The sequence below is a fragment of the Camellia sinensis genome, chromosome 10, assembly GCF_055761805.1.
Source record: "Camellia sinensis isolate YWXY chromosome 10, ASM5576180v1, whole genome shotgun sequence".
Lineage (NCBI taxonomy): Eukaryota > Viridiplantae > Streptophyta > Magnoliopsida > Ericales > Theaceae > Camellia > Camellia sinensis.
Genome location: NC_138970.1, coordinates 132,589,020 through 132,616,266, shown reverse-complemented (window position 1 = coordinate 132,616,266; position 27,247 = coordinate 132,589,020). Strand labels below are relative to the sequence as shown.

General features: G+C 35.7%; 1 pseudogene across 1 annotated transcript; it reads right to left on the bottom strand.

Annotated features, from left to right (window-relative positions):
- Nucleotides 1–10,615: 10,615 nt before the first annotated feature.
- LOC114301065 (ATPase 5, plasma membrane-type-like) lies at nt 10,616–21,021 on the bottom strand (annotated as a pseudogene). The gene is made up of 15 exons (XR_014341495.1): nt 20,912–21,021; nt 16,762–17,086; nt 16,032–16,076; nt 15,803–15,907; nt 15,575–15,719; nt 15,329–15,493; nt 14,563–14,801; nt 14,446–14,478; nt 14,265–14,346; nt 13,906–14,065; nt 13,640–13,816; nt 12,898–13,394; nt 12,284–12,394; nt 11,901–12,178; nt 10,616–11,127 (listed from the first exon to the last, which is right to left on the bottom strand). The product of XR_014341495.1 is annotated as an ATPase 5, plasma membrane-type-like (transcript).
- Between the last annotated feature and the right edge of the window lie 6,226 nt (nt 21,022–27,247).

Genomic DNA, 27,247 nt, shown 5'->3' with positions numbered 1-27,247 from the left:
ATCGTAAAAACAATGATGAAATTCCTATATCTATCAAAATATTAAAGCTACAATATCATTCCATTTTTTAAAAAACTATTATTTGCTACATAAATGAAAATATAGTAATAACATAGGTTATATTTTTCATCGTGCAAGATGTTTGTGGCATAGAAAACGAGACTCAACAACTTTTGATGTATAAAAATATATTACATATTGATATTAATGCATTCTTACACCAATAGTATACAAATAATATGTAATAGTGGGTTCAATAAATTTGTATTATATGATAAACTATTAAACAAAATTGTGTAATTGTGCAATTAATTTCATACCTTCAATTGTATTACAAGTACGAATTATGAAAAATTGAAGTGGGAAGTTGATAGACAAAGATTTGCGTAATACTATATATTTAAATGATCTGCTTATTGTTTATTGTTTAAGATAAGATTGTGATCTCAATAATCTAGCTATAAATTAATGTTTATACTTATAAAATTTCTGCTTTTTCATTTAAATTCTTTAGCCGAGTATCTATATATATATACATATATTTCTTGCTTAGTTGTATTTTGGAAACATATCAATTTTTCCATACAAATTTTCATACTTTGTATACATCTCACATACCAATTTAAGAGACATGCATAATTACAGTACTAACAGTTGATGAAAAATCACGTGTCACGTGCAATGCACGTGCCGAACTACTAGTATATATAAAACCACAACCCTCCATCTCTTTCTCTCTTCATATCTCCAACACCATCATCATCTCAATCTCCACCTTCGTCGTCCCACCGTCTCAATCTTCTCTTTCGTCGTCGTCCACCGTTGCTACAGTTGACCACAATGCCCACCGCCTCACATCTTTCTCTGTCTCTACTCGCTTCCACTCAATTTACTTCAAAACACAACCAAACCCTCTCTCTCTCTCATCCTATCTCTCTCTCTCTCTTTTCTCCATCATCGCCTTTTCGCTGTCGAAGCTCCAACCTTACCGACATGGATTTGACATCGCCGACACACTCTCTCTCTCTCATTCTCTGCGAAAACGAAGCACTCGACTGATGAGGCATTGCAGAGATGGAGGAGGGACTTTGTAAGGTAGTCAAAACCCTAAGCGGAGGTTTCGATTCATTGCCAATCTCTCTAAGTGCTAACCATGCGCCGCACCAATTAGATTCCCTCTCTCTCTTTCTCTCTCTATTTGTGTGAAAGACATTTGGGTTTTTTGAGACCAGATGGTTCTCAATCTCACATAGAGACATCATTTGTTATTTATTAAAACTTTTTTCCTTACATTTGACTTTTTCTACTCATCTCCTCTCTTGTTTTCTAGGTGTTAAGTTCTAGCGATTATGGATGTCCTTGTATTTGTGTGTATTTTGACAAAAAATGCTTTGAATTTCTAAAGAGAGATCAATAATGTATGACAAAAACACTTCATAATTTGTAAACTAAGGCCATAAAGGTTTTATAATACCTTTATTTTTCTCTATATTAAGACATCAGTGTTGTTGTGTTTATTTGTGCATTTGCCTCTGTGTTCGTCGGGATCTGCCTCTACATTCTCGCTCCGATCGGTTCTTCGATAACCCTAGTCTGTCTTTATATATATATATATATGTATATGTATATGTACATTTGTGTGTATTTATATAAAATCATGCCTATTTCTCCCTATATATTGATGTATTTATATATATTGTGTTATTAGAATTGATGTATGTATATATGGATTTGATTTTAAAAAAATTGTTGTTGTGAACTCTCTTTCAAACATCTATACTATTATTAAAAGCCAACAGGAATTTTGGTATCCTGAAGCCTCGCTTAGAAATTTTTTTCCATTTTTCCTATAATGACCATAACTTCTTAAATAATTATATTATTTTTACACTAATATCAGTTTGTAGTTAAGGGTAACATGATAAATTTAAACCAATCAATTCTACTACCCCATTTCCAAACTGCATAGCAGTTCTAAATCAGTTTCAACATTTTCGAATTCTGTTTTGAATGATTGAAACCTCAGGGGGACACAAACATTGTTAGAAACAACTTCTCGATCTCTTCTGCTAGCCAGCGAGAGCACAACAACGAGGCTCCCCTGAGGGAATGATGACACACAAATGAGTGAGAACCTAGAGAGAGAAAATACCTGCATACAGATATGCATATATATATATATATATATTTATGTATATGTAGAGAGAGAGATCATTGTATTTATGTATATGTATATACGTAGGGAGAGATGTCATTGCTTTATTGAGTGATTCTGGATAGATATAGTTGTCTTCACTTCTACAAAAACCCACCATCATTGACAAGTTTCTCAGAACTTTGACAGGTGATGATATTGGGAAAGCTTATTGAAAATGTCTAGACTTGCAAACCAAGGGTAAGTAATGGCAATTTTCTAGAGGGTTGTTTGATTGGGTTTTGTATAAATTTTTTTATTTAATACTTTTTTATTTCTTTATTACGTTCATTGCAAAAAAAAAAAAAAAAAAAAAGAAAAAATTGTACAGATTTTTTAATATATATTATTTTGTGAGTATATTTTTATTTTATTTGAAATAATGTAAAAGTATATGAGAATGTGTATATATATCATATCAAATTCAGGAAAAAAAAATTATGCAATTGAATATATAAATAAAAAAAACAAAAACAAATTGAATGAGAATGTATTAAAATTTTTATCAATTAAAAAATAATGTTCCTTAATTCAATTTTTGTTGACTCAAGCGCATAATTTTTTATTTTAAAATTTACATACACATCATCCATGTATGTGTTTTTCTTTTTAGCAGATATTATTTTTGTTCTCTTCTTCTTCTTCTTTTTTTTTTTTGATGGTTGATTGTTGTTGATGATGATAATGAATGCTATTGATGAAGAAACATATTTGTAATGGACAGATATTGCAACAAATATGGAGATAGAGAGAGCAAAGAAAGATTTAGACGGATAGGGGCTTCGTATTTCAACAAATAAGAAAAAAATAAACAGATATGTTGTTGATGATAAGGATAATGATTATGGTGAAACGTATTGCAATAGATAGGGAGAGAGAGAGAGAGAGAGAGAAAGAGAGAGAGAGAGAGGAGAAAGATATGAACAAAAAGCGGCTTGGTATTTCAACAGATAGGAAAAAAATGAAAAGATAATAAAATTTAGACAGATGTTTGAACAGATAAAGGGAAAAAAATTAAACTGATCAGAAAAAAATTAAACAAATATATATAAATTTGAATAGATAGGCAAAATTTTAAACAGATAAGAATTTTTTTTAAACAAATAGTCAACAAAAGTCAATAGATAAAAAAAAAATTAACAAATAAATTAAGAGATAAAATTAGAAACAAAATGTCCTTCAAAACTAGAAAAAGACACCAAACTATTTCACAAATGGTAGACCTCTCACTAATAAAAAATATCTACTAAACTTACTGTTTGGGAAGAAGGTTTCCAGGCTTTTCTGGCTATTTTAGCCACAAAAAATAAAATAGACTATTTTAATCACAACAAACAAAACATCACATTTAACCCATAATTATTACACTCTTTTCTTACAAAAAAAAGTCAAAAAGCCAAAAAATTCTTCCCAAACCAAGCTTTTTAACCTAGGCTAAAATAGCCAAAAAAATCAAAAAGCCAAAAAAGTAACACACTTTCCAAACGGAGGCTAATGTCTTACAACTTCTTTAAATTAAATTTATCATCAATTTATTCTAAATTTTAACATGTTAGATTTTTTTTTTTTAAGAATTGGTTTGAGATATTCTAAATAAATATATTTTTTAATTTTTTATAAAAAATATATAAAAAAAATAAAAATATATTAATTAATATGACCTAAATAAATATACTTGTTAAAAAAAAAAAAAAGAAAAAAAAAAAAAAAAAAAAAAGAGTACACTTACGTAATTTAATCATCCACCACGGCGAACCCACCTCCTTTGCTTGCGTGCAAGGTGTACGTGTGGGGGCGGTGATTGGTGTCCAAACCAGCGTTGAGCGCGTCCTATCACTCGCGGATCACGTGGAGAGTATCTTAAGGAAACAACAATGATTCATCCCACTAAAAATATCACCACTAATAGCACTAATGCATTAAAAAAGTAAAAAAAAAAAAAAAAAAACACAACTCCAAGACCAAAACATCACATCATTAATGGCGGGACCCACTGCCACCTAATTAGTGGGAGCACTAATTAGTGCTCCCAAGCATTTTTCCTTAAGGAAAACATGGTGCGCCCTTTTTTTGTATTATGTTCTTTTCTCTAGAAACTTTGACACATTATCACCCTATTGGTGGGTCAAAAAAATTAGCATAAAATATTTGTATGATTATGGTTATGGTTTTGATTATGATTTATTTTTTTAATTTTTTTTTTTTTGTAAAAAGAGTATGTTAATGGCTCTGTTTGGCCAGAGATTTTTTAGTTTTTTTTTTTTAGACTAAAATTTATAAAAACATAAAATAAGTTAAAATAATTAGGCCTAGTTTGGAAAGACTAAATAAGTGCACTTTTTGACTTTTTATGAAATATGGGTTGGATTTGGATTGGGTTTGAAGTGATGTGCTAGAGAGGTGATGTGACTTAAATAAGATGATATGACTTAAATAGAATAGTGACTTTTTGACTTTTTATCTTTTTTCAATCTTTCCAAACTAGGCCTTAATAAGATAAAATATTACATTAAACTTATAATCATTTTATTTTTTTCTCCTAAGCATCATATCTAACTACAAAAAAAGTAATCATTTTTCTAAACACAAAAATTTTAACTTATTAAAATAATCAAAAACTTAAATAGCTTACTAAAATAGTCAACCTCTCAAATAAAGCCAATATACTAATAAAATTAGGTTTTAATTTAAAAAAGATTATTACTGATCAATCAACTCAAACCTCAACGTGATTACATACCACTCGGCCGTACGACTTTTAACGATTTTGATTAAATAAATATCTTGTGAAATTTATGTACAAAATAAATTTAAATTATTTATTAATATTTTTAGATAAAATTTTAAATAAATTTCTTAAATTTATAATATTGCTCTTTTTTCTCCCAGCGGTTTACATGTTAATTTTAGGATGAATTACAATCACCTCTCGCTAAAAGTTTAAAAAAATTATAATTAATTATATTAATTTTATTTTTAAGTAAGATTAAAGTAATCAAAATTAATGTAGCTAATAGGTAAATATTAAAATAAATAAATATAAGGAATTTTTTTAAAAAAGATTTTATGGTATAAAAGGCATGCAATATTTTCATAGTGGGTAGGGCCTCTCAATATTTTTTTAGAGAAATTTCAAACATGTCTGTATATTGAAATTTCCCTGGTATGAAATTTCTTTAGTTTGCTCAATTTCACTAATTTTCTCTGTGTTTTGAAATTTTCTCTGTATTTTCAAATTTCTCTGAGCTGGAATTATTCTAACTTGCTCACAAATTTCTTTGTATTTCTGACCAATTTCCTTCATATTTTGATCAAATCAGAGAAAATTAAACTATAAAATTGAACAAAGATAAATTATATAGAAATCATATTCATATATATATATATATATATCACTTCAGACGAAAGCGTGAGTATGGCGGACAACCCGGGTTTCAACGTAGAGCTCGGTGTCGACCTTGAGGACGAAGAATAAAATAGGATCGAAAAACAAGACAACCAAACAGGCCGCGATGATGGTGTTTTTCTTGACTTTCTAGAAGTTTTCGGAGTAGATAAGGAAGTTACAACTGTACGATGAACAATTAAGGGGCGTTAAATTTGATAATAAAGGAGTGACGAGATTGCTTAATGGTATTGAGTTGGGTAATAAGAGATGTGGCCGTCAATCAGACAAGATCATGGTTAAGGGTATAAAATTAATTAGGAATGTTCAATTGGAGCAAGACGTTAAAGACGAAGCTGTGGTCCACCACATATTGTTTTTCGTTATAAGTGATAATAGTTCGTCAGATTCCGTCCTCACACCTAACAAGATATTTATTGGAGTTGGCGAGGGAAATCCTGAGACCTGGATTGTTGATCCTGACCATTCCGACCGGTTTCGAATGCTAAAGAAAATGAGATTCAAGCTCGTTGGTGGCAAGGACAAAGAGTACGTTCGTCACGGGATAGAAAGTTGTGGACTGGTTCCTCCTAGTTGATGTTTGGACGGACTACAAAGATACACTATTGGGAAATGTTAGAAGTATTAAAAAAGGTGCCATATATTTAGTGGCTGTTACTGTTAGTGAAAAAGAATGTAAAATTACGTTAAGGAGTCAAATGTACTTTAAGATTGTTTAGAAAATTAATTTATGTATTTTTATTTGTAATGTTTAGGTGAATGGAGGTGGATGATATAAGAACTTGTGTTGTTGAAGGTGTTTCAGCAAGTGATTTCAGTTGTATTGAACTTGCTTTGCTTAATTTATTTTCTTAGTTGAGGTTGAGATATAAACAAAAGAGTATTAAGGTTGATAAAATATTCCCTCCTTTGCGTACCCAATGCCAGTGGGTTGGTCAGAGTAAATCTGTATGATAGGAGGTTAGATGGTAATGACAATTTGCAGGCATACTTTGTTTTCCCCATGGATTGCCAATGCGAATTAGTGTATTATGGGAATGGTTATTGTTCAATTAACAGCAAACAAGTGTCATGGATGGTGAAGTATCAACTTGAAAATTCTAATATTAAAAGGGGGATTACATATTGTAAAATGAAGGGGTATTTGAAGTATTCTATGAGTGACATGCCAGAAGATGCGTAGATGAGGGCCCCCATCTATTGTTGTGTTATTTAAAAAATATACTAATGATAATGTTGATGTTTGGCATTGTGCTCCAACCAAGGCTATTCGCATTTCTCATTACCCAACTCAATACCATTAAACAATCTCGCTACACCTTTATTATTAAATTTAACGTCTCTTAATTGTTTATCGTACAGTTGTAAGTTCCTTACTCACCTCTTAGTCTTTTTAATATATTGGCGTTTAACAAATACATAGAAGTCTCTCTGACAGCCTATTAAATATTCTTGCAGAATGATAGATATAAAGCAAAGGCATGAAAGAACTTTGGATTGAGGGATTTTCCACTGCAGTTGAGTTTAAAAATTTGGTGGTGTTGGTTGCTGAGAAAATTTATGGTTCGGAATCGGACTAGGTTATGAGAATGATTATATTAAGTTATGATTTAAATGTTATTGAAGAAATATTTGATGGAAAGCGAATATGAAACAACGAAGAGAGATAAGAGAGGTGAGAGAGAATAAAAGAGTGGATGTAATATATGGATTCGTTTAGGAAGTGTGTTGGTTTTTTGACTTTTTAATTTTTTGGGGGTTAAAAAGTCTCGTTTAAGATGAGTTTTTTTTTTTTATTTTTGTGAGAGAAAAAATCTCGTTTAAGATGGGTTTTTTGATTTTTTTTTTTTGACTTTTGTGAGAGAAAAAATGTAATGATTATGGATTGAATGTGATATTTTGTCTTATTAGGCTAAAAAACTTTTTTTTTTTGTATGGCTAAAATAGTTAAAAAGCCACGGGCTACAACTTTCCAAGCGAAGGCAAAAAATAATGTTGTGGACTTCTCCCATTACTAAAAGTTGGAGAGGAATCTTAGACTAAACATTCTTGAATATAAATATATATTTTAATTAAAAAATATATTAATATTTTTTTTTCTACACAATTAACAAATTACTGATAAAAATTAATTTTATGGAGAAGTGGTTTGGAAACACTCTTTGGATCCAGTAAGATGCTCGTGATCCTCAGCCAGTCACCTGAAAAGGAATGAACACTCCGGTCGAGGGTGTCGGAATTAGCACTCCGACGGATAAGTTAGTGTATACTCTCTTGGTTGCTTATATCTCAAGTTAAACTTATTTGTTCTCACATACCTCTCTTTGGCTGATACTCTTCTATTTATATTTTTTTTTGGGCATTAGGGTCGGGCCCACTCTCAATCCATTGTATGTTTATTTATTCGGCTTTTGTTCAACTGGTCCTTCAGCCGATTAGTCTATTCGACCTTGCGATCGTCTAGGATGGAGCTGAATACAAATTCTGTCCTTGACTGTCCCCATGTCATCATTCAACTTTATTGCACGTATACCAACTATATTCGGCTCCACAAATTCAAATATTACGTAAATTGGAATCTCGAAAGATATTGACAGAGGCAGAATTAGGATTCCACTAGTAGAGAGGCCAGATTGCCAACAAAAGACATAGGATAAATCATCTCAACTTTTATTTAATTAAATTATTATTAAATATTACTTAATAAATGCAAATTTGATCAATAAAATTATAAAAGGTTAGTGTCAATTAAATATTATTTGTATGATTTTTATAATTAAATGAGTCAAATTATATAAATTTATAAGTCCTATTATGGGAACTTGTGCTACATATGGTTTTGTCTAAAACTTAGATAGTGTTTGGTAAAGTTTTAGAATTACTATTTGATAATAGAGTTGTATTTTGAGTTTGTGAGTTTTGAAATTATGATTTCAAAAGATAAACTTTGTTTGGTTATGAGTTTTGAAACGAGTTTTGAATTTGTGATGTGACATATGAAATAAGAAAAGTTATTTGGTTATGAATTTTGAAAAGAATTTCCAAAACTTAATTGAAAAATTTATAATTCATAACCTAACACACAACTCAAAATTCTATTCAAAACTCATAATCAAACTTTTTTTAAAATTTAATTCAAAAAAATAATTTGTCATTTTGATCTAAAAAAATAATTTCTCTATTTAAAAAATATCAAAAACAAATATAATTTTTTTTCCCCTCTAAATAACCTACTAGATTTCTTATGCATGTCACGTTGACAATAATTGGGGTTCTTATATGTTTGTATTGTGAACTGCATATCCATTTCTTGTATCTAGAAAGGCATGCATACGGATGAACCCAAATGGGCAATAAGGCACCAAATCACACGTTTCCAACAACTTTTTTTTGGGCCGTAAATAATCCTAATCTCAACAGCAATGCTAGGTATCATGAATTTTTTTTTATGAAAATAATCATGAAAACTTTGTAACTCTTGAATTATACTTAAAATAAAACACCACACATTTATCAAGGTAATCCAAGAATTATAAATTTTTTATAATCACTTTCATGAAAAAATTTTCATGATCCCTAACTTTTTCCTAAGCTCAATAACATTCGGTTCCGGGTGTGGCATGGTCGTTACGTGACTTTAAATAAGATGGGTGTATATTAATGAACGCAATGTAAGTGTGTGGACACATTGTGGAAACAAAACATTCGAATCAACTAGTTACGTAATGAGGCAGCAAACAATTATAAACACTAGTGTTGGTGACTGAATGTTTGCAATGGAAATGTGACTTGTAAATGTTTGATGCAATGTGGCCAACGAAATGGGACACATCGGATCGCGATCACAATAACTCAAATGTCATTGTTGAGTACATTGGCTATGGTTGTGGCATGGTCGTTTCGCGATGTCAACTATGGAATTATTGGGCCCGTTCAAAATAAATGTGAATATGTGATTACATTGGGTACAACTGAGACATGTTCATTTCCACACCAGAACATGACAACTACGTGAGCCAATCCATTGTTGGCAATGGAACATTGTACCACATCGAATAATGTTGTGGCCTGTTACAAGTACGGTGGGTTCTTACAGGGTAACCCACTTTAAATGTGATAACCAGACGTATATTATTGACTCATATATTATGGTTTGACGAATCATAACAGAGACATATGACATAAGTAGATGATTGAGAATGGTGAGGAGGAGCAAAACCAGTAATAATAAGCTACCAGAATCATTGGAAAGTAAAACACAGAAACCTAGAAACCTAAAAATTATGACGTGTCAACAATTCATTTGTCACCATTTTATTCACTATATTCGATATCGACTCAATGACTATTATTCAAATGTGACTAGATTGGCTTTTTACAGTCTTCTTGTTATCGCTTCCCATGCAGCCACATCATCCGCGCTTGATCTGACTTAACTTCTCTTCCGGGGATGGTATCCGCTTCTTCTTTGGTCGTGCTCACTGCTGGAAAATCTACTTTTAGCGGCGTTTAAAAAACGCCGCTAAAAGTACTAAAAACGTCGTTAATTCTTTTTGTGACGTTTAGTACCAAACGTCGATGACGCGGCCGTCGCTATAACTTTATGACGTTTGAAAAACGTCGTTATATTAGTATAGGCGGCGTTTTCAAATGTCCTACCTAACTGTACAATGACGTCATTATGACATTTAGCGACGCTTTTGAAAACGCCATCATAGACATTTATACATTTTAAAAATCTAGCCCCTGCGGTGGGATATAGTGACGTTTAAACACCGCCATAACCTTTTTTTTTAATTTATAAATTTCGTTAATTTTATATGGTTGAACAAAAAAAATACCTATCAAACAATTATTAAGAACTAATAATTGATGTTTATTAAAATAATAAATAAACTAAGCTTGAAAACAAAATTAAAAATAAGAAACAATGCATTACATACCTAAGAATAGCAACAATTCAGACTTTAAATACATCAATTAAAATCAAAATGGTCAAGAAGCCCAAAAAAATTAAAAAGGAATAGAAAGCACACTAATATGGCTTATAATATTAAAAATACCACTTGTCTTCCAACTATATCCAAAGATGAGTCTAAACTATATGCAACAAGATGATACATTTGGAACCATACAGTACGCTATAATCCAATTAAACAAGATAAAAAGAATTAGAGGGGGGGAAAAGGTAAAAGAACAAGAACAAATAAAAAAAACTTCATCATATTCCATTCAATGGCTTTTTCCCTCTCTTCTCACATAAATTCTACATGTAGCAACTTCATATCCATCAGGATGATCATTCGGAGTTAAATAGCTTCTCACAATCAAACAGAGTTGGGTTTCAAATTATTCTATCTTGTTTTCTTCCAAATCAACGTTCCATACCCCGTTGTTTCCACCGTGTACTGATCCGACTTCAAGTGGACTTCGAATATCCTTTGAAGGCATAGGAGATGGTTTGATGAGTGTCAAAGTATTATCATCCCTGTCAAACTCTTCACTTGCTTCTCCCGAGTAAGTATAGCTGCCACATGTGAAAATATTCAATGTGGAGACAAGAAAATAATTGACAATTAATTTTTATAGCATAAAAGAAGCCCTCTACGAGGAGTTTGCAACTAATTTCTATGTTCCACCATAAAATTGATCAATAGTTAGGGAGATTTTTCCTAGACACTCAAGTCGCTACGAGGTGTTATGACCTAATGTGACAACCTATCTTCAAATTTATTATTAATTTATTATAGATCGCCCACTAAGGAGGACTGCTGGCAGCGGGAATTGAACCTAAGCCGTGGAGGCAAAGTGTCTGATCCTTACCAACTTAATCAACCTCTGTTGGCATAAAAATATATACTTATTTTGTTGTCCCCACTTCTATTTGTGTTCTGTGTCAAGAGATGATTTTTCTTCCAGAATAAAAAAATGGTGACTGAAGGATGATTTTTGTATGATTGCATGCAGCATGCTTGATAAGCATGAAAAAAAGATAACTAATCCAAATGCAAGTTTGGTAAACTATAACTCGCATGAAAACTTGTTAAGGGGTGTAAAAATAGTCATCCATACACCACAAGTAAGTTGAAGCTAACTCTGTTTAACTTCAAGTGTGACGTCCTATAACCTAAGAACAGTCACTTTTCAAGAAAGAGATTGCATAACCAGAGTGACTATAACTAATGCAAATCAGCATCATGAATCTAGATGGAGCACCAACAAAACAAGCATTTATAGCCTGATCAAGGTACAAAAATCAGATACAGAATTAAAAAGTTAAACTGAAAGATAGGCACATACCTGGGATGAGGATTTCCCTTTACCATTTTTTGTCCATACTTGCGCCACCTGTAGCCATCTCCTGAAATTCCCAAATCACCATCTCGCAACTTGAAGACACTCTCAATGACTGACAATTCTGTTGCTGTAGTATTTGATCCACAGAACGCTGTACAGTCGTTAACTGTCAAGCCAGCGGCTATCACTTCACTACCACGGTTCACAGTCCCTGCCACCAAAGGGACCTGAAGGGGGGTTGAAAGTTCATCCAAGTCTTCAATGGATGTATGAGGATGGGCCTGCTCCAACACAATTTCCATTAGAAAGGGGACAACAAAAGAAGATAAAATTTTGGTACTTGATGTTTGATAAGATTGCCACAGATGCAGAATATAATTTCTTACCAGGCCACATTTATTGGAGAAGGCACAATAGCTGCCCACAAGAATGTTACCAGCAATTGTCTGCCTAAAAACTTCTACCCCAAGAACATTTGCAATCATCTCCTCAGTTTCCTGCAATTCAACATGAATACAAGTGTTATCTAATAGAAGTTTTTAAGTTTTAGAACATAAAAAAGAAGAATCATCACTGCCTGTTGATGCCGACATCTACCTAAATTTAATGAAGAATCATTACCCAAACTGAATGAATTACCGTAAACTAGAAAAACACAATGCAACCAGTCTTTAGAACTGTTCAAGAACCCATTTGTAATCTAAGTTGTCTAGTGGTATCGCATGTGAGAAACTAGAAACGGTGCCAATGGGTATTGAGCACCTTAGAAATCTAATCGGTCATTTTTGTGTTCGTTGATTTAGTATTCCATTTTGTTTTAGACGTCCACTTTTAATTTGTATTTATTTTCTATATAGTATTCAATTAGATGTTCAAGGAATCATCTAGACATCTTGAATTTCAACTATTTTCATGGTTAAAGAATTGTTCTAGAAATTTTTTTCGGCAACAAAACTTAAAATATATGTAAGTCAAATAAAAAGAGCAAATAATCACTCACCTTGCAACCTCAGCCCGTCTCTTGGCTTGCTCTGCAATTTCTGAAAGCTCCCTATAATTGCTCTTGTCAGAGAAAAGGTTAGTGGTTTCCGGTAGTTGAAGGCCATGTAGAGTCCTCTGTGCAGTAGCCCGCTGTGCTTCTCTCTCCTCTTTCCCATAGTTACTCTTTGTAGTAAAAGCAGTCTGTGTTACAAAAGAAGAAAAAAAATAAGTACCAGAACTAAAGAGTCATCAGAAAACCACAAGAAAACTACAAAAATTCAAACAAAATCATATACTAAAAAATTCCCCTTTATTAGAGAATTTGAATTCTAACTTGTTCTCCAAAAGGGTATCCCAAGCTTTCCCACTTAAAGCGTAGCGGATCTCAAATTTGAGTAAGTCAAGCGGAATATATGTTACCACATTGTAAAGCCAGATGACACCGGCCCAGCCCCAACCACATCCTTCTATCTTTGCAAAACCCCATTTAGCATAAACAGCTATCAAGGTGGCAATCTGTCAAATTACAGAATAGTTTACACCTCCATTAGAACAAGCCTATCCAATTCAATTCCCAAATTCATCAGATAAGTTCAGGATTTTTCATATAGTACTTTGTTTTTTTGTATTTCATTTAAATATGTTTTTATTTTTAAAATTTTATTTTGTAAACTAACTCCATTACTATGATATCAAGCACATTGCGATAGAGATATTTGTCTTTGCACATGAATATTAGTAGGTTATTGGGAAATTCATACCAGCTGTGCGGCTACAAAAGCAAAGAGTAAGAGTAGTCCAGGGCGTTCAGCAAAGGACCAGCTGCGAGACCTTGTAACAAATATGAGAGCCTGACTCACGATACTCACTTGTAGGTACAATGCAGCCATCATCTGTTCAGGCCTCTTCTCTCCCAATGGTCTCACACCAAATTTGTCCTACATTGTTTAACAAAGTAGGTAAACAAATTGAACCTATAACATTTGGGTAAAGTTATAATTTTATGCACGAGAAAATATATTCCTACCGAGAAAAATTTGGTATCATTCATAAGCCAGAAAAATACTACTGTCATTAGTGCCAAATAGCCTCCGAGCACAACGCCGGTTGCAAATATCTCCTTCAGTTTCCAGCTGTCTGGCATTGGGGATGGTTGCACTGATCCTTTGAGAATGTCATGATTGTTCCTAGGGTTATATAATAGATGGAAAGTTGGACAGTTAGCTTGATGTTGTCTTAAATTTAAAGTTAAATGCTGAATCCCTCACCCTCCCCTCCCCCCGGCCAAACCAAACCAAACCAAAGCAAACCAAGCCTTAAGTCCCATCCGGCCAAAAAAAAAAAAAATAATAATAAGAATAATTTTACTGCTGGATATGATCTCACCGTCATTTAGGATGGCAATAATTAGAACCATGAAGGGAGCAAAGTCAAACTTCCATATCAGGGCAATAAGCATGAACCCAAACTGGAAAATTTATTAAAGAGAAGAAACAAATTAAAACAATTTTTTTTATATAACAACAGCAGTTTTTATGAACATCTTAAAGAGTTTTAGTTAACATACCACAGTATGGATGGTAATTGAAACTGCATAGATCTGAAGTCAAAAGAAAGTAGACTTAGAAACTTCAGAAAAAAACAGTGAAGGATTGGAATAAAGAGAAGATGAAGGGTAAGTTACAGTATAGTTCTTCATCCTTTGAAAAATAGCCCTGCTAGTGAGCACATCACTTATTATAATGTTGAGTCCAGGTTCAGTGAGGACAATGTCAGAAGCACCTCTAGCAGCATGAGTAGCATCCGCAACAGCAATTCCAATATCTGCCTTCTTCAAAGCAGGGGCATCATTCACACCATCTCCAGTCATTCCACAAATATGCTTTCTCTCTTGCAACCTCTTCACAATTTCATATTTGTGCTCTATAAAAAGTACAGAGAACACAGCCCATTAAAAATAAATATAAATAAAAAATGGAATCTACTGGGGTAAAAAAAAAAAAGAAACAAAGAAAAGATTCCAGTACAGCTTCAGAACTTGTTATATTTGCTATTGAAATAAGGGTCATGTTAATGTGTGTACTTAGGGCACATGCTAACAAAATCGTTCAAATAATTAGGTATTCTGGATTTATTTAAGACAACGATTTGAAGAAAGCGACATATTTTGGAGAAAGGAGAGAATAACATGTATTGTTAACATTGATTTGTTCTGGATCAATGTTGAAATTGAAAAAAAATCAAAAAGAAAAGGTCAGAAGTTCAATCCACACATAGAGGATATTTGAAAACAGTTCAGGATGCTAATAAAAAAACTCAGTATAATTTGGTGCAGTTTTTCAAACTAGGGAAAATAATGGTTCCAAAAGAACACTTCCCACGATCATGAATCAGGAAAAGTGTGTTTCATATCCTTTAGACAAATTGGGAACAAAGACAGAGAGAGTCACCTGGAAATACTACAGCAAATCCATCAGCCTTCTCAATCAACTCATCGACAGGGAGGGCCACAACGGATGCATCCTTGTCTTGGCCAAGCAATGCAGAAGATGGATACATGTTTGTTCCCATTCCCAGCCGCCGACCAGTTTCCTTGCCAATTGCAAGCTGATCACCTAACAAGGTTGGACCCAAAAAAAAAAAAAATAAGCAATAAAAAATCAGTTAAGACAATAGTGTATGCACGGTATTATTACCAGTAATCATCTTTACATTCACTCCAAGATTGAGAGCTCTTTTGATGGTGTCTGCACCATCATGCCTAGGTGGATCAAATAAAGGCAATAAACCAACAAACTACCACGGTGCCCCTGGACTATCTTTTGTCTTCTCAGGTACTTCCTGCAAATAAATAATATAAGCCAAATTTAACAATTAAGATTGTTCCAATGAATCAGAAAGAGTAAAAATGTGAGTCTGCAAACCTGTCTAGCAACTGCTAAAGATCGAAGTCCACGTTCAGCAAACTTTTCAATCACAGAGTGAACCTTCTTTCTGACATCCTCTTTGCAGTTGCAAAGGGCTAATATCTATTTGTTAAGAATAAGAAACAAGAAGTAAGTTACTACTTGTGATGGTTCTAGAAGTTTTTTCAACTAACAAAAATCAACAAACAAGTAATCATAAACGAAGAATACAAAAATTTGTACTTACAGTCCCAGATCTGATAATTTCTTTGTATCTTTCAGTCTTCCAATCCTACAGATTGATAACCCTAAAACAATCAACACAACCACCTAACTGATGATACAGATTATAAATCTTTTCAATTCCACGAAATTAGCACAAAGATCGTGCACTAGTATAGAAACTCAAAAGGTATGGAACCTTTTCTTACAATCTGCCAGGTTGCTTAAAAATATACAATGAGGGAAAAACCATATGACCGATTTGCATCGTAAATGTCCCTTGATTTGCCCTCTAGAAACAAAAACTCAACTAAAGTTTAGCAAAGAAGGTTATTTGGATAAGTAATCTTCATTTATAAAATAAATAAATAAATAAATAAAAATAAAAATAAATCATGGAAGCTTTCTTGTTTTCCAATTTCCTCAGAGTATTTTCTCGGCAGCCAAACGCATGCCTAATTCTCAGTATTTTCTCAGTATTTTCAATTTCCCCAGTTTTTAATTGCACATCTAAAGGGGAACCAAATTGATAAATGGTTATATATAATATTTATACATATATAATATTTATATACATACATCCAATTTCCTCACTCTATATTTATATATAATATTTATACATATATAATATTAATATACATCCATCCATCCATCCACACATATTTATTTATACATGAATCCTGTAGACTAAAAGTTTGTCATCCATAGTTATTCTGATCTATTTCATTTCAAGTGCCCAAGAGAGGAAGACTAACCTTCAGACAGCGCTGATCTTGCACAACCTGTTTAGCACGGGCCCTAACCTCATCTGGATCAATCTGGGATTGAGATCTAGAGAGAGAGAGAGAGACGGTGGAGCTCGCTACCTCTTCGGTGCAGATGACGGTGGCGACGGAGCATGGAAATCGCCCTGAATCTCGAAATTGATCTGAATCTTCAAAAACGCTCTGAACAGCCGATTGATATCGATCTGAATCTTCGAAATCGCTCTGAACAGTCGATTCATCTTTCGAGAGACGAAGCTTCTTCGTAGAGTTATCTCCTCCATCTTCTTCGTCGCTGTGAGAGAGAGAGAGATGTCTGCGTACAAGATAAGAGAGGTGTGCGTATAAGAGAGAGGGCTCAGATTAGAAAATAAGGTTTTCAGAAAAGGGGCGCGTGTATCTACCGCATTTGGAGGCGGTTTTAGACGCCTTTAAATAGAAAACGGTGCCGTTTTGGTTAAAAAATTTTGCGACGGTTATAAAACGCCGTTAAAGATTAAAAAAAGTGACGTTTAATTAAACGCCGCTAATTGAACGCCGCAAAACCCCTAATTTCCTGTAGTGACTGGTGGGTGCTTAACTGTCAGATGAAATATGAGAAAGTCATCTTCCGAAAATGATGGCGACAAGGCACTAAATCATGCGTCCGGATCCTCTAGGGTGAAAAGCCTACAGTCATCTCCTAGAGTGAACAATCCAACGGCTGGCATTAAACCTCACCAAAACGACGTCGTTTTGGTGAGTACTTTGAAGGAAAAAAAATCAATCCATGGCTCTCCTCTCCTTTTCTCTCTCTACCTTTTCTTTTCCATTTTCTTGCTCAAGAAAACCATTCAAAATCAAGAAATCTCACAAATCCATCTCTGAAAATCAATCCATGGATCAAGTAATAGAAAAACTATGGATTGATTTGAAAAAAAAATAAAAAATCATCTGGGCATTTTGTTGCTCAAGAAAATCATTCAAAATCAAGAAATCTCACAAATCATCTCTGAAAATCAATCCATGGCTCAAGAAATCGAAAAACCATGGATTGATTTGAAAAAAAAAAAAAAAATTCATCTGGACATTTTCTTGCTCGAGAAAACCATTCAAAATCAAGAAATCTCACAAACCCATCTATGAGAATCAATCCATGGCTCAAGAAATCAAAAAACCATGGATTAATTTTGAAAAAAAAAAAAATTCATCTGGGGAAAAGATAAGACAGAGCATTCAAAGTTTCTTTGAAAATCACAGCAATGACTACCCAAAGACGATGATCCACCATGAATGAACAATGAGCTCTGAGAATCAATCCATGGCTCAACCCAGAAAGGTTTAGTACCCACACGACTCAACCTGGTTTTGTTGATACTAAAATCCATGGATTTTAGTACCCCAGAAAGATTTCATGGCTCAACCTTTCTGGGTTTGTTGATTTTAGTAACCATGGATTGACTCAACCTTTCTGGGTTTTGTTTCAATCCATCGTTTGATTTGTGAGATTTCTTGAGTTTGAGCCATGGATTGATTTTCAAATATGAGTTTGTGAGATTTCTTCTATTACTTGAGCCATGGATTGATTTTCAAAATGGGTTGATTTTCAAAAAGGTAGAGAGAGAAAAGGAGAGGAGAGCCATGGATTGATTTTTTTTTTTCTTCAAAGTACTCACCAAAATGACGTCATTTTGGTGAGGTTTAATGTCAGCCGTTGGATTGTTCACTCTAGGAGATGACTGTAGGCTTTTCACCCTAGAGGATCCGGACGCCTAAATCATACATTTCAAACTACCACTTTTTGGGCCATGGAAATAATCCTAACGTGAATGTGTTATTACATTGGGTTCCGGATGTGGCATGGTCGTTACCTGACATCAAATAAGATGGGTGCATATTAATGAACCCAAACTAAGTGTGTGGACACATTGTGGTAAAAAAAAAACATTGGAATCATCTAGTTACGTAATGAATAACACACAACCCTCAACCTTTATCAACCATCCACCATATCCAAATCCATTAAAGGAACAATTTGAAATGCAAGAGAATCCTGCAATTGAAGCGACAAACAATCGCACACACATCGCCCTAAGCTTTCATTTTAGGGGAGAAAAAAAAACAAAACAAGCCAAATGTGATACAATATGGGAACAAAGGGTACAATAGTCCACTACTATCACTGATTTACCCATTATAAGATCTTATAGAACACATTCTTATCTAAATAAAATTTTAGACTCTATAAAAAATTTCATTAGATTTCATACTAAACAAGTTGTTATAATAGGCCTTACAAATAATTTTTCCTAAAAAATAAAATAGTATTTGGTAATAATTGAGGGAATCTATTAACTTATTAAGCAATATCCTTAGGTCTATAAAGTGATCCAATTAAATAAATTACACAAACTCACAAATAGACTATATTCTTTTTCTAACACAACAAGTACACTAAATTATAGGAATCACAAGTAGACTATATTTTTTCTTAAGCATGTCTTTTTTTTAGCACGTGATTACCAATGACTTTCTAACTTTGCCTGTCCCAAATTTTTCAATAATATTAAGATAATCATATTTTTTTTTTATCACAAATTATTTATTACCTTAACCACTCATACTTAATATCAATTTAGTATTGATACATGAAATGATAAACAAAACATGATAAGAAAATATGACTACCTTAACGTTATTGTTTGCATCACATTTTATTTTTTTTGTCAATTGTGGCCTATTAGTTATGGCCAAGTTCGATTATGGTCTGTCGATTGAAATTATTAACTATTTTCAAAGAATAACCTTGGCCACATTTATTTTTATTATTTATGTCGACTGGTATGCTGGCATGGTGTGACAAGTATGTTAATAACGTGGCATGGAAGAGATGATGATGTAGCTTGAAAAGATTAAATAAAGCCAATAAAGATATTTGTTGAAATCAATTAGAAACAATATGCTAAAATCAGGGGGGTCAATATCAAGTCAAAACACAAAATTTGCAAGTAGTTCCTATGAAAATATGGGATATGGTTGAGTGGAGTAAAGATCAAGGAATATCATGGATTGATAGCTACAACTTGAGGTGGCTAAGCAAGTATAAAAGAAGGACTTGAAGAATGAAAAAAGGACATCTCAATCATCAAAAACACTCCTAACGAGTCTATCTAGGAGTAGTTTAACTTAGCATTTTAGGAGAAGATTCAAACCAGTAGATTTTTCCAACCTCCACTTCTCTTCTTTTCTCCAGTCGATTTCTGTATTTCTTCAATCTTTTGTTCTTGTTTAATTTCTTGTAACTAGTGACAAGTGACAATTCATTCGAATTAATACATATTTTTTTATGTTCTATCTTTTCTTTACCTTATTACCTCCAAGAAGGTCTTTATTCAATTTAAGGTATAGAACTCAACCACAAAGCCTGATTTTTATTTGTGTTTACTTAAAATTGATTTAAGTCTGTCGATCAAATCATTGTCGATTAGGCTTAAACTAGTTTTTTACCAACCGTTATTGTAAATGTTTATGGAACCATTAAATGAATTATTAAATTTTGAAAGCTACTCTAATACATTGAAGACTTTACAAATTTTTTAGGAATGCTATATTGAATTTTGAGGGTAGGGAGAGCCTTAACCTAATGTACAAAAAAAAGTAAATAATAAAATTTAGACTTAACATACGTATAAAAATGGAAACTTTTAGAACCTTGGAGGGCCACAACTCTCAGCCCCGTCCCTTTGTTTTTGGAGATTAGTATAATTATGTCAAAAATGTGTGATTAATTAGGGGTGACCATTTTCTTTCGCCTAGCTCCGCCTTGGCATCCCTCGTCTGCCCTGCATGGATTTTCTCTACTCTAATGAAGAAATGGGGTAGGGATGAATTTTGCTTCTCTTACCTTGTTTTAACTTGCTCTATCTAAATTATATTTATTAAATATATTTATATTTAAATAAGAAGTAGGGTGTTTGGGTAATAAATCTAATTTTAAATTTTTTTTACCGAAAAGTTCAGGTGTTAAAATATTTTGTCTATAAGAATAAATTCTTATAAAATAACCAAACTGCCATGTATATATATTATTTTCTAAACCAAACCATACTCTTTCTCCAGCGTCTCTCTCTCTCTCTCTCCCTCCGTAGCTTCTCTCCCTCACTTCTCTCTCTCACTCTCATCACCACTTTCTTTCACCCTTTGCCGCTCTACCGACTCTGCCACCTCGCCATGGCTGAAAATCTTAAATCCTGGTTCTCCGTCGTCCGTCATCGCAAAGCCCTAAAGATGAAGCAGATAGATCGATGGAGATCACTGGATCTCAAAACGTCCCCAAATTTAAAATCGCGATAGCCGTGGTAGCCTAGCTGCCTGAGCCCTTTGCTGGAGTCCTGCCAGGTTCCCCGGAGCCCTCGTCTTCATCACTATCGTGGTCGACACTCTATATCGAAATGAAAAACTACCACCACTGTTGGCCGCCAAAATTGATGGCTATGATGGCGACGATAGAGGCGAGGGGAGTCGGAGGAATAAGAGAATGAGAAAGAAAGAAGTCGATGATGAAGTCGATCAAGATTGTACGGGAAAGAAATAAACCTTCTCGTATAATCTTGTTGATCAAGTCTGCGCTCCTCCGTACGTCGTCGCTTTTTTCCCTGAAAATACAAACGTGAGCTAGCCGGCGGGTGTGTGCCGGATACCTCTCCGATGCCTAAGTCAGCAAAATAAACAAAGACAAAAAGCTCTATGTATTCGAGAATCAAAGCTGTGTTTTACCTCTCCATAGGTGATGTTTGTGAGCTTTTGTAGGTTCCGTGTGGCGTAATCCTAATAGGACTCTTACTCCTCCATGTAGAGTTCTCTTAGGATTCATACTCCTGAAAGATAATGCTTATCTTTCAGCACCCCCCTCACTGCTTAAACCAAGTGAGATGGTTTTACCATGGCCAGACTCCAATATGACCGAGGTAAGCATGGCTATGCTAAGCCGCAGACTAGACCGAGCTAACCTTAGCTTGGCTCTTCCATTCACTGCTCTTACCCCGGTTTCTCCTGTACAAACCACAGTATGATTGGACCGAGCTAACTATTAGCATGGTTCCGACCGATCTAATACCACTGCGCCATGACCGATATAACTTTTAGTATGGTGACCGAGCTAACCGTTGCTTTTTTAGGACCAGACTAATTACCAAGCCTGTTTATTTAGTCTGGCGGCAAAAGCCTTACTTTGGACCGAGCTAACACTTGACCGTGGCCCATCTCCCTAGCCTCTTCATTACGGCCCAAAGAACAACCCATTGCCCAGCTTAGCCCAATTTACATATAAATTACTCTTTCAATTGCCCCTTAATTCCATCTGCACTGCATGATAGGGATTACCTGTCACCAGCCGAGCTAAAAAGTTTCATCCTTCCAACCGAGCTAAAACCATTTAGCCTTTCCAGTCGGGTTAAAAACCCTTTTAGCCTCTCTAGCCGGGCTAAAAATCCTTTTAGCCTTTCCAGTCGAGCTAAATTCACACCGGGCTGTACCTGTTCGGTCAAAATGTCTCTTCAATCACAGCAACTAAAACGCTTCTCATTTCATGGACACGTGGCATGCTCTTATTGGCTGAAGGCAGCAGTCACGCCGCCCTTGTACCTCGCATTTTTTGAACAGTTCCCGCCTTTTCGACCTTCCTTCTCTTTTCACAAAACAATCCTCAAGGTTTAGAATCATTACTCATCTCTTTCCCTCTCTCTTCTAACCTCCACTGTCCTTCAACCTTGCAACTGTGAAGCTCGTGTTTTTGCTGCTGCCGTTTGCCCCCATCCTCTAGGCTGTTCGACCTTCATTAGGTAAGCATTATAAATCTGTTTTATTTTTCTTGTTTCCGTACTTGTTCAATCCATTGCATTTTGTTTTGTGTGCTTTTGCAAAACACACTCTTTTCTATTTTTGCTTTGCCTTGCGTCTTCTAAAAAAACTTACAAGAACCACTTGAATTTCATTAAACAACCTGTAGGACACTGTAGTTGATCCAAAATCACAATATAACCGAACTAATAAGTAGTTTGTAGTTGACGTTAAACCAGCCTGACTAACTAACCGAACTAGAACTCCATGCTATGCCATTAGTTTCAAGAAATAAAACCTCCTTGTGATTCGACTAGCCGATCTTTTGAACCGTACTAGGTCTATGCAATACTATGTTTGAAAGCCTCAACCACGACCGAGCTATGACTAGGGCTAAACCAACCTTCGTAGTTCAATCGAACTACGAGTGCTGCCCCTAGAGGCTCAACCGGGCTAATAAAACCCTTGCACGAACTGAGATAACGAACCCCTTGTATAAACCGAGATACCAAATCCCTAGTGCAAACCGAGATAACCAAACCCTTGCTCAAAACCGGCTTAGACACGTAGCATTTCACATAGCCGAGCTAAGATTTGATATATCTTGCCTTTATTTCTCTTTAGCATGGTCCAACGGTCTGTGCTTAACACCTTTATTTTTCCACTTTGCAGACTTTAGGTTGCCCAGGCACTCCTTTGAGCGCTCAACCGAGCTACTCAGCCCGCTTCTGCGACCGAGCTAATCACAAGTATAATTTATTCATATCTTAAGACAAAAATGGGTAAATATAGGTTTTTAGTAGAAACACCTGGTGGCCTGGCCGAATTCCGAAAGGAGTATAACATTCCTAACGACGTCCATCTCACTTTAGCTGAACAAGATATCATACCTTGGGAAAACCCTGGTTTTGTTCCCTTCACCCTCCTTTCCATTGTAGAAACCGGTCTAAGATTCCCTGTACAACCCTTACTTTGTGAATTCCTTAGGCAAACTAGGATATGCCCAACTCAGCTTTCTACAAACTCATACCGCATAATAAATGGTATTGCCGAGCTAAACCGCCGTGCTGGTATTAGCCTCGGCTTAGCCGAACTCTTTCACCAATATTCTATAGGCTCAAAAGAAGACGGGTGGGTTTATTATTTAAGAATACGACGCTGGCGTGAGAAAATAATAAAGGACACACCGGAAAAAGACTTAAACAATGACGATTTTTTCTGGGTATCTGGCAATTTCGAAGACCACCAAACCCAAATCCCAGGCCGCAGTATAAACTGGAATAAAGGAACCCCCGGTATAATTACTTCGGTTTCTTTGCATGCTTCTGTTTTATTTCGGTTTCCTATTCCTGAACTGAACTAACAGTTGTCTTCTTTATGCAGATTCAGTCCATCTTCGATCACTATACAGTTACCCCAATCTGAACACTCTCCGCGCCACACTACGATATCCAGAAAGAAGTTGGGCCAAGCTGCTGAATTTTGAACCGACGTACAGATACAGCAGCCGACGTAAAGCCAGAATAACAGACTTCTTACTGGAAGCCTCTCACAAACCGGACCCCAACTTGCCACAAATTAACCTAGTTCGTACTACCGAAGAAGAAGAAATGGCGAAGAGGAACAGAGTTAGGGCCCTCTTAACCGAAACCCACCGAGCCGAAGTACCGCCATAAAACCAGACTCAGGAAACAGTGGTGGCCCTTCCATCTCAACAACCCTCTTCATCATGCCCAAGCAAGCCCGCCCGGACTACCCAAACCGAGCAACGCCTTGCTGATGAAGATGAAACCATCCTTCCACCAAGCCCTCCACAGAGCCCTCAGCCGGAGTGTTCTGACCGGGCTAGCTCCTCCAAGTGGGCTCCAAAAATGTCTTTCCAAAACCGCGCTATTCGTGATACTGACTCAATGGTGGTTGACAAAGACCATATGCTAGCCTTCAATCTGGCTAAGAGTGTATGTCTGCCCCCTGATATAGAGCATCACAACCAGTTGACCGAGCTCAAGGCCATCCGGTCTGCAACGAAATCAATGATCCTGGTAAGCAGCCCCTTTGGTCTCTCTAATTTTTCTAACTTTTTGCTTGGTTTTGTCATTAGTTTCTTTCCATTCTTCTTCAGGCCATGCAAAAGAATCAAATTGCCCATAAGAGTGTGTTGGAGCTCCGAAAAACAGCAAGGCAAGCCATGGCCGAAGTAACTGAAAAAACTGCCGAGCTAGAAAAGGCTAGGAAGCAGCTAGCCTAGCTAAAATCCGAGAACGGTCGTCTGGACGGTCTTGTTAGCTCGGCTGACGCCGAAAAACAAAAAGCTGCAGCCGTGATCAAAGACAAATATTTGCGCGAACTTGCTAAACTAGAAGGAAAGAAGAATGCCGAAATTGAGGAGATAAAGAAGAAGCTAGAGGGTGCTGAGACCCGCGGTTTTAAGGAAGGTGAAGCCTTTTATATTAAGCAATGTGAAGCGGCGAAGGACCTTTTCTTCAAGTGCGGTTGGAGGGCGGCCGTGACTCAGCTCGATCATCAACCAGAGACCGAGGTCTACAATCCTCCACCGTATTTCATACCGGGCTCAATGGCGGAGTATGCTGCAACCGTTCAACAACAATTTCTTGAAGAATCAGATGATGAAGAAGAAACCGTGCCCAACGATACCTCGGTCGTCAATGACCCTGTCGATCAGTCAGCTCGGCTGGAGCTAGTGGTGGAAGACCTGACTGACGAGCTGCCTACTGAAATCGTGCTCGCAACCGGGACTGTGCTGCCAGCTGAAACCGGTCTTAGAGTTGATCTTGACGTCGATCTAGACGCCGAAATAGATGATCTGTTTAAACTGACTTTGTATTTTCTCTTTTTTTTGGAAACAAATTGTAATCGGGCTGAGGCCCCACCCTTTGTACTTGCTTTTGAATTTTTAATGAATGCTTCTTTTTTGTTCAAACTCTTATTTCGGTTGATCTTTATGCTTATACATTTACTTTCTAACTGATGTCTTGCATGAGGTACAGTATTCTTTTGCCGAGATACTTTATCTCAGTCTTAATCATTGCAACTATGAGTATACCTGCCAATCATTTGGCCGAGATCCCTACCTCGGCTGAAGAATACTAAAAGTTGGTTTAATCCAGCCAACCACTCTTTAGCCGATGTCCTTACGCCGGCTGAAGAGTACTAAGAGTTGGTTTAATCCAGCCAACCACTCTTTAGCCGATGTCCTTACTTCGGCTGAAGAGTACCAAGAGTTGGTTTAGTCCAGCCAACCACTCTTTAGCTGATATCCTTACTTCAGCTGAAGAGTACTGAGAGTTGGTTTAATCCAGCCAACCACTCTTTAGCCGATGTCCTTACTTCGGCTGAAGAGTACTAAGAGTTGGTTTAATCCAGCCAACCTCTAAATTGGTTATTCCTGCCAATTTAGAATAAAATGTTTGGTTATTCCGACCAAACGTCCTGCAGCCTGGATCTTTATCCTAGGCTTAGAAGGGGTGTTGATTTTTTCCAGTCAACCTCTAGATTGGTTTTTCCAGCCAACCTAGAGTAAAGTGTTTGGTTATTCCGACCAACCTTGCTGTTGATGTCCCTAACTTACTTAATACAATCTCTTTTTACAGAATAAAGCATTTATGCGGAAAAGAAAACTACTTGTTTTATTGGGGAAAAAAGAAAATTACAAGTATTTTGAAGAAAAGCTAAAAATAAAATAGTTTAAGATTGACAGTGTTCCATGGCCTGGGAATTGCTTTGTCGTCCTCATCTTCTAAGTGGTATGCCCTCTGCCAGCTAATCCGACCACTTTGTAAGGTCCTTCCCAATTAGGCCCTAATTTGCCATCTCCTAGGACCAAGGTGTTTCCCATTACTTTGCGCAGCACCCAATCTTCGATCTTGAATTGCCTTAGATGCACTGTTTTGTTGTACTTCTTGGATAACTCTTGTTGGTATGAGGCAATGTGAACTAGTGCTCTGTCTCTTCTTTTCTCTGCAAGGTCGAGCTCCAATGCTACGGTTTCTCCATTCAAGTCTGGATCAAAATTTTCGCTTCTAATTGTGGGGAGGCCAACTTCCAGCGGGATTACTGCTTCCATGCCATAGGCTAAGGAGAATGGTGTTTCTCCTGCTGATCGTCGAGGTGTGGTGCAGTAAGCCCATAAAACATGAGGAAGCTCGTCAGCCCATTTGCCTTTTGCTCTTTCTAACCTTTTCTTCAGTCCATCCAAGATGACCTTGTTTGACGCTTCCGCCTGGCCGTTGGCTTGGGGATATGCCGGTGTAGAATTGTAGAACTCTATTTTGTATTCTTCACAAAAGCCTCTAAAGATTCTGCCATCAAACTGGGTGCCGTTGTCCGATATTAGGGCTTTAGGTTTGTCGAATCGAGTAATGATATTCTGTCAGACGAACTTCTTCACATCTTTTTCCTTGATTGATGCCAATGCTTTTACTTCCACCTACTTTGTGAAGTAGTCTGTTGTTGCAAGAAAGAACTTCCTGTTTCCGGGTGCTGTTGGAAGTGGTCCTACTATGTCCAAGCCCCACATTACAAAGGGCCATGGGCTGGACAATGGTAGGAGTTCTCTGGCCGGCTGATGTATTTGGTGTGCGAACTTCTGACATTTCTCGCACTTCTTCACATACTTCTCCGAGTTTGCCTGCATGTATGG